The sequence below is a fragment of the Lissotriton vulgaris genome, chromosome 12, assembly GCF_964263255.1.
Source record: "Lissotriton vulgaris chromosome 12, aLisVul1.2, whole genome shotgun sequence".
In the NCBI taxonomy this organism is placed as follows: Eukaryota; Metazoa; Chordata; class Amphibia; order Caudata; family Salamandridae; genus Lissotriton; species Lissotriton vulgaris.
In genome coordinates this window covers 398,673,331-398,685,394 of record NC_141700.1, presented here as the reverse complement: position 1 = coordinate 398,685,394, position 12,064 = coordinate 398,673,331, and positions in this window count along the sequence as shown.

Sequence of the window (12,064 nt, the reverse complement as noted above, 5' to 3'; positions counted from 1 at the left end):
TAAAGTGCAATAAAACCATGTGGTAATGCAGCGGAAACAAGATAGTAAAAATGTTCAAGATACAACAGTTTCAAGGGATAAAAGTTTGGGATTTAGCAGCCAGCAATGAGGAAACCAGGCATATCCAGAATTGTGCAAATAGCAAATGGAAAGCAACCGAGACAACGAAAAGCACTTTCGAGGAGCAAAGTTTAGAATTAACAGCAAACAATGAGAGAACAGAGCATTTCCCGAACTGTGCAAATAACAAGTAAAACCAGCCTAATCATGTGCAAGTTTAGAATTTGGGATAAAAAATTAAATAAGCACAGCCTATTAAATAAGGACCAAATAGTGTAAAATATATTTCAAGATACAACAGTTTCAAGAGATAAAAAGTTTGGGATTTAGCAGCCAGCGATGAGGAAACAGGGCATTTCCAGAATTGTGCAAATAGCAAATAGAAAGCAACCGAGACAACGTAAAGCACTTTCGAGGAACAATGTTTAGAATTAGCAGCAAACAATGAGAGAACAGAGCATTTCCTGAACTGTGCAAATAACAAGTAAAAGCAGCCTAATCATGTGTAAGTTTACAATTTGGAATAAAAAATTTAATAAGCATAGCTTATAAAATAAGCACCAAATAGTTCAAGATACATTTGTAATCAAGAGAGGATAATGTGACTAAAAAAAGGAAGATCAGCTGTTCAAAAATTAAATCCCACTTGGAAAATATTCAGTTAAAATATGTACATAAATTCCTTAAAGAAGTTAAACAATTTTGCACACACAGCTTCATTTTTGGGATTAAAAAGAAAGTTGCGAGCTGAGGCTACGTCCTTAACACCATTTTGTAAAAACATCGGCCTAAGCCAAAGACAACGGTGAAAGGCCAGTTCCGGACAAACAAACAAAATATGATCGAGGTTCTGGATACTCAGCTCACAGAAATTGCAATTTTTTCCATTTTATGTATTCTAGGACCAATATGCTGTTAAATCATTTAGAGGTAGGAGATTAAATCTAAATAGGGCAAACCAGCGTCTTATTCCATGGTCTAGGTTCCAGATTAAATATTTCTGGGGCAGTTTCGGGGAATTAGACCTTGTTATTATTTTTAATCTCTCCATAGTATTACATAGCACAATATCTCTACTAAAGCTGATCCTCCCACTTGAATTTTTTAAGAAGTATTTAAATTCTGTTAGTGGGAGGGAAATCATAGATACTTCCTCAACACAAAAAATGTTTAAAGCCAAAGAGAAATCTCGACCTAAAGAGTATTTCCCACCTACACCACCAAAAATGTCCTTACACATCAAACCTCATAGGGAATAAAATTACCAGTTTTTTAACTGGTATCCCCAGCGTAAAACTCTGTAAATACCTTGAATATAAGTGCTTATTAGTCCAAATTCCAATCTAATAGCAGCTGAAGGAACTAGCGTATTAAAATTACACAGTTTACGTAATATCTGGCCTTCTATCTTCTCTAAAAAACTCCACTCCTTTACAGGGATTGATTCAATACCATATAGTAAAGTTGATGGAATTTTTGCTTTCAGCACCGTCAGTAAATGTAAAAAATGCCTTCTTCCCATTGTGCTATAAAACATGCGCAGACCATTAGCGTGAGACATAGCTTTACTGGTGCTGTGATTGATATGGGATTTATTCTTGGTATTGCTCGCAATTATTTTCCCTAAATAAACCTATGAATCAACCACCTCTAACTTTTCAAGACCAATATGCCAATTGAATTTACAAAATGTTCTGCTTTTGTCACTTTTCAAGATTAGAATTTTACTTTTGGAAACATTGATCTTTAAAAAATGAGCCACCATATAATTCTACAATGATGACAACTTTTTGTTTAGCCTTATAGGAGTAAGATCCATCACAACTATATCGTCTGCATAAAAGAGACATGCGAAAGGTCGGCTACCTATCTTTGGAGCATCGCCCTCTTGCTGAGAGAGACATTCGGGTAGACCTGCTAAATATAATGAAAATAATAGGGGAGCTAATAAACAACCTTGTTTTAAGCCGTTTTCTGTTGGAATTACAGATGTTAATCCTTGGTTTCCACCCATTAAAACCCAACACCAGGTTTGAGTATGTAAAGCAATGATTAAGGACAACAGTGGAACAGGCAATCCCATATTTTGTAGTTTCCTCTAAAGGAGCGGCCGATCTACCTTATCAAAGGCCGTAGAGAAATCTATGAAGGTCATATAAACATTTGATCTGCGAGATAGCGTATATTTCTCCTCCATTAATTTCAGTATGGTGATAATATCCAATGTCGAATGATTTTTTTAAAAACCTGTTTGTTCTATAGGTAGGACCTTATTCTCCGTGACCCATTCCGTGATATGATCAAGACATTTTTGGGCAGATATTTTTCCCACTGCATCTAGAAAAGCTATTTGTCTATAGTTGCCTGGATGAGATCTTAGGTCCTTTTTATGTAATGGGATCAAAATACTACCAGACCATGACGGCAATATCTTCCCCTGAGAATAGCAAAAGTTTAACAGAGGGACTAGAAACGTAGCCCACAGAAGTGGTTCCTTTTTGATTACCGTCATCGGTATTTCGTCCGGACCCATTGCTCCTGAGGATCTAATTTTTTTTTATAAATCCAACTATGTCACTCACTGAGTGTACATAGTTGGTAAGTGTGTTTCTGAAAGGTCTAAAGCAGCAGGGAAAAAACCAGGGGAATAAATATTTGCTGCGTGTAGTCCTACCAAGTGGATTTTCCAATCCAATTCTTTAACAGGAATGGGAAGAGATTTTACTCTTGTACCGCAGCAGTCTGCAATTACTTCCAGGAATTTTTTAGAGTTGTATTTGGAGGCTGCCTCTTTTAACTGCACCCATGCACCATCTCCCTTTAATTGTTTCAGAGAGCATGTTTTCCTCTGCCTTTTCCTCTTCAATATGCTGATTAAATTACTACGTTCATTAGAAAAGTTCAGGAACTGGGCCCTCACCAATGTATTAATTTCCCTATTTAAGGTGAGCATTTGATTAAAATAAGATTTCTGTTTAGTTGGAGGTCGCGATGATTTACATAATGCTGCCACAGAACCAATAAAACGGGAAAAACTTCCAAAAGATCAGTTTGAAGGGAATCATATTCGTGCGAAACTAGAAGGCGTTGATCTTTCATAAGAGCTGTTAATTTTGCTTTTTCTATGACTGTCGTTTGAGTGTTCCAGTGAATTCTTCCATTATTTACATTTAGCCCTACATTACTGCCTTTAAAATTCCAAGGATCTACCCTAGCACAAGTATAATTAACTTTAAAGCACATCAACATATGATCACTAAAATCAGATCCCAAAACTTCCATACTTATGAGATTACCAAAAAACTCGGAGGAAACAATTGGATAATCTATAATAGAATTCCCTGTTGGAGCCTTTTGAGTATAGTTTGCAGGAGTATCATTTTCTAACCTTCCATTAGCTATTATAGGATCTAAGCTTCTAAGGCCTTCAAGTAATAAGGTACCTCTTTTGTTGGTCCTGCTTTTTTTCGGAAATAGGGCAATGGGGATTTTTATGGCTTCATTTCTTTCGGTGTTAGAAAATACCCTTATGCTGTGTGAGGAGACTTTAGCATTCATATCATGTACTAGCATTAGAGACTTACAATCTCCCGTTTCCATAATGGAGGAGATAAAAAGAAATAGATCTTTTAATACATGAGCATGGGAAGCATCTGTGGGAAGATATACGTTTACAATTAACAGAGTGTTTAGGTGATCCTGAGAATCCTTAACACCTTCAGTGCTAAGACATTATTAGTAGTCTCATATAATTTCCATTGAAATCAATGGAAAGTCCATGACGAGTTACCCTTGTCATTAGCAGCCAAGAGGTTAAGATGTAACTTAATTGCCTGAATCAAATTGGACTCATGGAAAAATTCTGCTAAGCAAAATAGGGTTTCCTCCTTTAGCATGTCCTCTATTCACGTGGAGCGCAGGCCGGCTCAGCACTATATAATCTTCCATGGACCAATCCATTGTGATGCAGGTCTCTTGTAGGCAAGTTATATCCGCACTCTGATCCTTCAACAATGAGAATTTATCTTTATTTGTGTTAAGGATGGCTGCGTTCTAGGATATTACTGAGATATCCCTGCTAGGAGGAATTCCCACATTTTAAATCTAGGGATTTGTTTGTATTCAGCGCGCCTGCCACCCAACTCCGTCGACACCTACACCTATCTCTGATAGCAAAAACACCTCAGAAGGAGGGGTCGATGTAAAAACTATTGTACCTAAAAACAGAACTGGTCCTGATTGGAAAAAATGGTTAATCTGGCCCACAGACACGACTATCGGTCAATATAGATTCCTGAACAAGACACAAGGGTTTACAGTAACCAGGCCAGACCCAATACATGACCAGAGACAAAATCCAGGGATAGTAACAACATACAGTGTAGGAAAACTGTGCCTTGAGTGGCTACAAAAATCTACAATTACAGAGGTTAAAGATGGCATTGATTTAAGGGACTTCTATTGGGTCCTGCAAACTGACGTCATAAGCGTTTCATATACGCAGGTATATATGCCATTTATAATGAAGCTTGGAAAGCAACACTGGCAGAGACTGCAGAAAGAATACGAGAAATTGATTGTAATAATTTAGAGAAAGCACTCTCTGTAGTTGATAATTGGTTAACGACCCTGTCATCCAGAATTTATTTTTTTGGACAGCATAGTATCATCTGCCATAGACATAATGGAACAGGAATAGCTCATGCTCCAGCATGGACAGTCTCAATTATGTTCTATAATGCGTTTAGGCTGGACGTTGCAAAATCTTCGTTCTGGATTTGTGCCATGGCGTCTACTCAACACCACGTCATTGTTTTCTGTATTTAACCTTACAGATAATCAAATCACTTTGGCATAAAGAGGAGCAGACTATAAGGTGCTGAGCATTGAAAAACTGGAAAGATTACCATTAACTATTTCGGAAAAAGCTTCAAAAGAATGGCTATTACACAGGAAAATCAGTCTGCCTGTCACAATTTTCAATTTTCAATACTGTTTCAAACATATACCAGTGGACGTTTATAAAAGGTTAGGTAAGTAATATATAAAGTCAACCTGGGAATTACCATACATGCACAAATGTTGGAGTGGGGGAAAAGAAGTATTTCTTAGTGGTACACAACGTAAAAGCGCACTAAGCGGTTCATTTTTATGCCAGGGTATTAATTTACATGGAGCTTGTGAAGGTTCTTCAAACAACTTATCCTGCCACCTGCAAGGTTCTCCAGCAGCAGTGATAGATCCAATTTTCAGGCAGCTTTCTAACAGGAGCTTTATAATGTTGAATGATCACTGCTGTTGTGGAATGATGCCAGGAATAGCCAGTCTCGTAACTGTGTCAGCCAGGGTCACTTGTTGTATGCAAGTATTGTTTCCTAAAGCTAAGAAAAACGTGGAGTCGCCGCAATGGCCTCCACTGAACATCTCTTCTATTCGAATTGATAGAATGAAAGCCATTTTTTTACAAAAAAACTGTGCCACTGACCTTGTCCAAAGAGTTGCAAGGTTCTCTGCGGAGATACAAGCTCTTTTATCTGCAAACTGCCAAATACATTTCGTAGAAATGTTAGGTCGTATCTTAAACATGTCTTATACCAGTGGGATAGTACATGTATTTAAGACGATTTTTTCAAAACTGTTAGCATCTTTTGACTCAGTCCTCAGCATTTTTCCAAACTTCTTGCACTCTGTGTTTGGTGGCCTGCCTCTCATTTTGGGACTCGTAGCAGGAATACCATTCTTGTTCCTTCTGCTCCGATATGGCAAGTCTGGTCAGCAACAATACCCAAATTACCATCGAGAACACTCTCCTGGCAATGAAGTGTTGTGAGCACATTATACAGATTCTAGGCCTGGCTCGCTTAACAGACCTGAACACCAGGTGGTTCCTATCATTCCAACCAATCTGGCAAGATTGCATCTTAACTGTTCTACGATGCCTGCTATATGGAGAAGAATGCATGTTGGACGTATGTCTAACACTTCCATCGGCACTGCCAACGGATGTTGATGTGTTGCTTGGTACAGTAACGGCCCATGCATCGTGTTGTCCCCAGCGGCTACCAATCCTGATGACGGCATTCATTGAGATCTCACAGATGCAATCTGCTGACGGTGAGATACGTGGATTGACAGGCACACAGGTACCACCTTCATCTTCATCTCCATCTCCGACGAACATTGCAAATGCGGCTAAAGCTGACGGGGATGCTTCACATTTTTGTGCTATCGGTTTACTTAATGAAGGGTGCAACTTTCACCTACTATGGTAGATGATTTCTTTGCTAGCTTAGAAGATTTCATGTTTTCTCCTAAGAATGAGAATAACTTTTGAAGTTAGCACACAGTGATCTATGTGACTCTGTATTCGACCTTCCCTTTTTCAAAACAAACTTCCAACTTTAAGAACTCTAATTTTTTGCGATTTGACTTTTTCCTAAAATGTAATTTCTTTTTTTGGCACAAAGTAATCTGCTTAAAGTAGAACTATTCTTAAAGAACAAGAATTGTTTGAAACACTTCCAGGAGGCAATATTTCACCTTGTCCACAACCTAAACAGTATATATTGTGCCATGTAATGGTCTCGACTTTTTCTTCTGTATTTCAGAGCCATTTCATAAATGTTATTTCATGACTCATTCTGATAAAGCATTTTCCAATGTCACTCTACATGCTTTGAATGAAAACATTGCATATTAAATGCGTACAGCACAAATGATCATATTTTATATACAACCTTTTCAAATGCGTTTATGTATTTTGGAGGGATTTATAACACATCATGCTTTAGATATGTTTTAAATGCTTAGAATTTAGTAACATCGAACATTTTAAAGTGGAGTGGGTGTTGTATGGCGTTTTAGGATCCGAGCGAAATTTACTGATTCATGTCCTTATATAGGTATAATTCCCATTGTATATAGACATAGAAATCATGCCCATATTTGGACATAACCAAACCAGTCCAAATACAGGCATGGCTACTTCCACTAGTTCCAAAAAACCACAACGATTTCTTCGAAAACTCGGCTTCAGCAGTCAGGGACATTCCCTAACTTGAATATTGATTTGTCCTAGAAATCGTGGCGTTTTCAAAGAACTACCATTCCCATTGGGATTCTTTGATGATGTTATTATGTACGACTTTACATCAAACAAGGTACCTTTAAGGTATAAATATGCCCACACTTGCCCTAGCAAACACACAGTGGTTAGGAGCAGCTCGACTATCTACTTGCCCGACGCAGCTTGCTTCAGCAAGTGCCGAAGGAAGCCGACCCTCCAGCTAACACACGGATCGAGAGGCTGCCTTTCTTTCGCTGAGAATCCAGCTCCAGTGTTTAACAATAAAAATAATAATAACTGAAGCTTATACAGTGCCTGTTTACACTGGCCAGTGTTTTCAAGCGCTAATATCTTGGCCAAACTATTGTGCTGTCCCCACCAGGTTCTCCTAGTGCCTATCCTTGGGGAATAGGTGGGTTTTCAAACCTTTGCAGAAAACCACCTCTGAGGTTTCCACACGGAACCTGAGAGGAAGACTATTCCATAGACGTGCCGCCAGAAACCAAACGGACCTCCCTCCCATTCTTGCTCTTCTGATTTTAGGTAACTGCACTTAACCCGCCCCCTGGGATCTCAATTCACGATTCGGGGTGTATGAAGTTAAGAGGTTGAGAAGGAAGCGGGGTCCTTTCCCCTGTGTAATCCTATGACTTACACAGAAGGCTTTAAACTGGATCTGCTCCCTAACTGGCAGCCAGTGAAGCGCCTCCAAAGCTTTTTTAGATGCTGCTCTCTTAGGTGGCATCAACACCAGGCAGGCGGCAGTATTCTGGATGCGCTGCAATCTTTGGAGGCAGCTTACATTCGCTCCCAGATAGAGGACATTCCCATAGTCCATACTTGAAGTAACCAAGGCATGGACCAGGGATTTCCTAGCTCTTACAGGGAGTAAATCCAAGGTTTTTTTGAGGCCACGTAGGATACCAAAACACACGCCAGCAACATGCCTTGTGTGATATTTGATTGCAATTTTTGAATCAATCCAAATCCCCAGATTTTTGACTTGATCATTTGGTACAGGGAGAGGCCCCAGCTTCTGGGGCCACCATGCTGAGGTCCAGACTGAAGGTGCTTTACCCACAATCAGCACCTAAGTTTTATCGTCATTTATTCTAAGGCAATTTCCAGCCATCCAAGCAGCAAGATCTTGGAGACAGGATGCAAAATTACTGGCAGCATTCTCAGCAGGTTGCGCTAAGGCCATAACCCGCTGCGTGTCATCGGCGTACGTCACCACTTCCACCCCATATCGCGCAGTGCTTGCAGCCACAGGCGCCACGTAGGGATTAAAAAGGGTTGGGCTCAAACTAGAGCCCTGAGGGACCCCTTGGTTCAAGCTAAAAGCTTTTGTCCTAAAGGGCCCTTGAGCAACCTGAAAGTTGCGATCTTGAAGGAATAATTCCAACTATTCCCACGCCTTCCCTGTTATTCCACCATTCCTAAGACACTGCAGCAAGGTGTGATGAGCCACAGTGTCAAACGCGGCACTGAGATCCAAAAGAATCAGTGCCGCAGTGTGACCTTCATCCACGTGCCTCTGGAGAGTCTCCGTGGAGAAAAGCAAGGCTGACTCCGTAGAGTGGAGAGCACGGAAGCCAGATTGCGAAGGGTGAAGCAGCTTATGGGTCTCAATGTGGGCTATTAGTTGTTGATTAACCATCTTTTCAGCCATTTTCACGAAATATGGGAGGAGTGAAATAGGACGCAGATTACTTAACTGAGCTATACTAATCAGTGGCTTCTTTTTCGGAGGAAGCACCACAGCTTCCTTCCAGGGTTTCGGTACTTTGCCTAGGCTGAAAGAGAGCTCTAACAGATACCTAATATAAGGCTCTAACATCTCACTATTTCCTCTCAAAATTTTTGATGGTACAGGGTCCTTAGGTGAGCCAGATTTCACGCTACTAGCTAACTTACTTAACATATCATCATCAGGGACCTTAAACGTTATCAGGCACTCAGACTCCGTTATCCCACCACTGGACACACCCTCTCTGCTAGACCCGTCCCTGGCTTCCATTGGGAAGGTAGAGTAGATATTTTTCACCTTAGTGGCAAAGAACTCTGCTATCTATTACAGGATGCAACGGATCCAACCTAGAGTACCTCTATGGTAGATAGTCAGGATATCTCTTTATACACTCGGAACAACTTCTTAGCTGAGCAGTCCGCTTTATCAATCCGGTCTGCAAAGTACGAAGAGCGAGTTTTCCTAATTAGGGCGTAGTAGTTTTTGAGACTGAACTTATATTCAGTCCTGTGAATAGGCAAGTATTTGACTCTCCAGCGTCTCTCAAGATGCTTGCATGCTGACTTTGCCTCCCTCAGCTCCGCATTGAACCAAGGGGTGGTTTTTAGCCGCCTCACAGAACCTGTACTAGACAAAGGCGCCGTGCAGTCCAGAGCACTCAAAATGCGCTGGTACAAGGCCTCACAGGCTAGGTCTAACTCCCGCCCTAGTTCAACCGGAGGACCGCCCTGAACAAGGGCAGTACAAACCCTCTCTGAAGAGAAATTAGCCCATTTCCTCTGTCTCCTCTTAGTTCCCGAATTCACCCGTATTCCCTCAACAGTGCAGGTGACTTGAAAAGGGCTCAAGAAGTGGTCCGTCCAAATAAGGGTACCCTCGCGGGGTTTTGGGAAATTGAGTCCCGAGACAGAGATACCAGACCTCCTTCATTCTAAAACCAAGGTACGGAGCTGATTGGACCCTAAGAGAAATTTTGGTTAGATTCTTGGCAAAGAAAAACTAAACCTAAGCTACACCTCACTAACTTCTTCACTCGTACTAGAATTAGGTTAGGTACATCGTGGTAGGAGTATTTTAGAAGCACCAGTTGAGTACTCTTTAGCCTTTGTTATTTATGTATGTATTTATCTATGGTCTAGGAACCATACAATGCTTTTACAGTATTATATTATATTACTCTTCTTACTGTACGCATTATACTTTGCAGCCAGTATTACGGTTGTAGCAGTTCATTTTACCTGCTTGAGAAAGAAGACTGTTCAATAAACCCTTTTATTAAAAATGCCTGCCTCTCCTTTTCTCTGCACCTCTGTTGAAACGAAGCATGCACAAATGACTGAGTAAAATATCTATCTGTTGTTCCCACGACTCTGAAAATCAGTTTTATTCTTGGGGAAACAAAGTTGTCATGTTTATGCAGTTGTCAGAATCGAATCCCTTCTTGTGTATTCAAGAAAGTTTCTAGTGACCTCTGAGCTAGCTGGCACTCACAATTAAGTCAAATATATTCGACATAGACCTAGTAGAACCAAGTCCTATGTCAAATCCATAGGATATGTTATTCCAATGCGCAGAGCCTGTTGGGAATATAGAAATAACACTACAGTGTCATGTCCACCATCTTTCATGTGTGGAACTATGGATGAATGTAGGGTCAGTGATTCCCCGTATCTTCCATGTTGACAATGTTGTGGGACTTGGCGCTTGCGACCCAGGTGACAGCAGCACTACAACAGGGACAATGCATCAGTTGATTCCTCATACAACCCTGGACAGAGCCACACCCATAGCTCTGGAGTCATTCTTCACAGCCTCACGCAGGACTAGCATAAGCCAGCCCACTCTGCTTAGGCTTATATGGAAGGACAACAATGCTACATGGCCCAGATTTTCATTGCAGTGATATTCTGGTCACAGCCTAGTTGTCAGTACGCCAGAGCCACTCCCTCATGGCTGGTATACACCCAAACCACACCCATCTAGCACATGCGTCACAGGACACGTGACCCTGCCAATAAAAAATACTGGGTGCACGTGCTCTACCCCATTTCAGAGTTGCTTGCACCGGATGCACTGCGGCCAGCACAGGCACATCGGCATGGGACGGTGACTTTCGGTTCACTAAGGTACGGGTACCATAATTGCTGAGCGGCCTGCAGTGATGCCCCGTCCCAATGGTCTGGACTGCTCAGGTTTTGTGTGCCCTGCTGGACCGCAGTGTAGGCCTGAGCCATCAGACAGCGCAGGCCTATCGCCACGTGGTATCACTTAGCTGGTCACAGAGTTAGTGGCACCGCAGGGGCTGGAGAAGTGTGGCTCAATGGTTAGAGTGGCAGACCCTGATGCAGAGATCTGGCGCCGGTACCAGGGTTCCATTCCCGCCTCAGCGGGTCTTGGGCTCAATTTCCTCGGACCTGATAATTCTCGCCTTGGTGCCTATTCTATTCATGGGTCCCACTCTGCAACTCTGGGCAATACCTTGCTTAATCTCCACAATGGCTCCAACAGCGCTGGGATGCCTGGCTTCACCTTGGGGGTGCCCAGGAGTGGACATTTCACAGGGAAAAGCCAAGAAGGGTTCCACAGCAGTATGCGTTCAGAGCCAGGACACCCCAGTTGGGGTATTAGTGCGCTTTACAAGTACAAAAATTACACAGCCTGCAATGAAAAGCCAGGTGCACTGGTATGTCCTCTGCCATGGCGAAACCAAGACCCAGCACCAAATATGAGACCTGGTGGCCTGCGGAGTGGGGCTGCATGATATGCAGGGTGCCCTGTCCGCAGGCCCCAGGATTGGGGCTTGCAGCGGCATGGGGTAGGCCCTCTTTTCTACATGCAGGCTGCAAAGGGTGAGCAGAGAGGCTTGCTTGCGCAGCGGCGGGCAGTCACCTCTGGGCAGTGGGAGTGGATGGGGTGCAGCAGCCTGGATGCACGGAGGCGGGACAGCAATTTAGGCGTGCACAGTTGTATGTACTCTGCCATTACTGATTCTGTACCATGTTTCAGATGAGTAAGCTTGAGGGCTCCACTATGTCCAGGCACGTGGTTGGAGACACACCGGTGATGGAAAGGTGAGCTGTGAGGGCTTTGTCCACAGAGTGGGCACCCACTGTCCCTCTCCATATCTTCCTTTCTCTCCCTCACACTTTTTCTCTCTCTCTCTTCCTCTCTCTCTCACTCTATCTCTT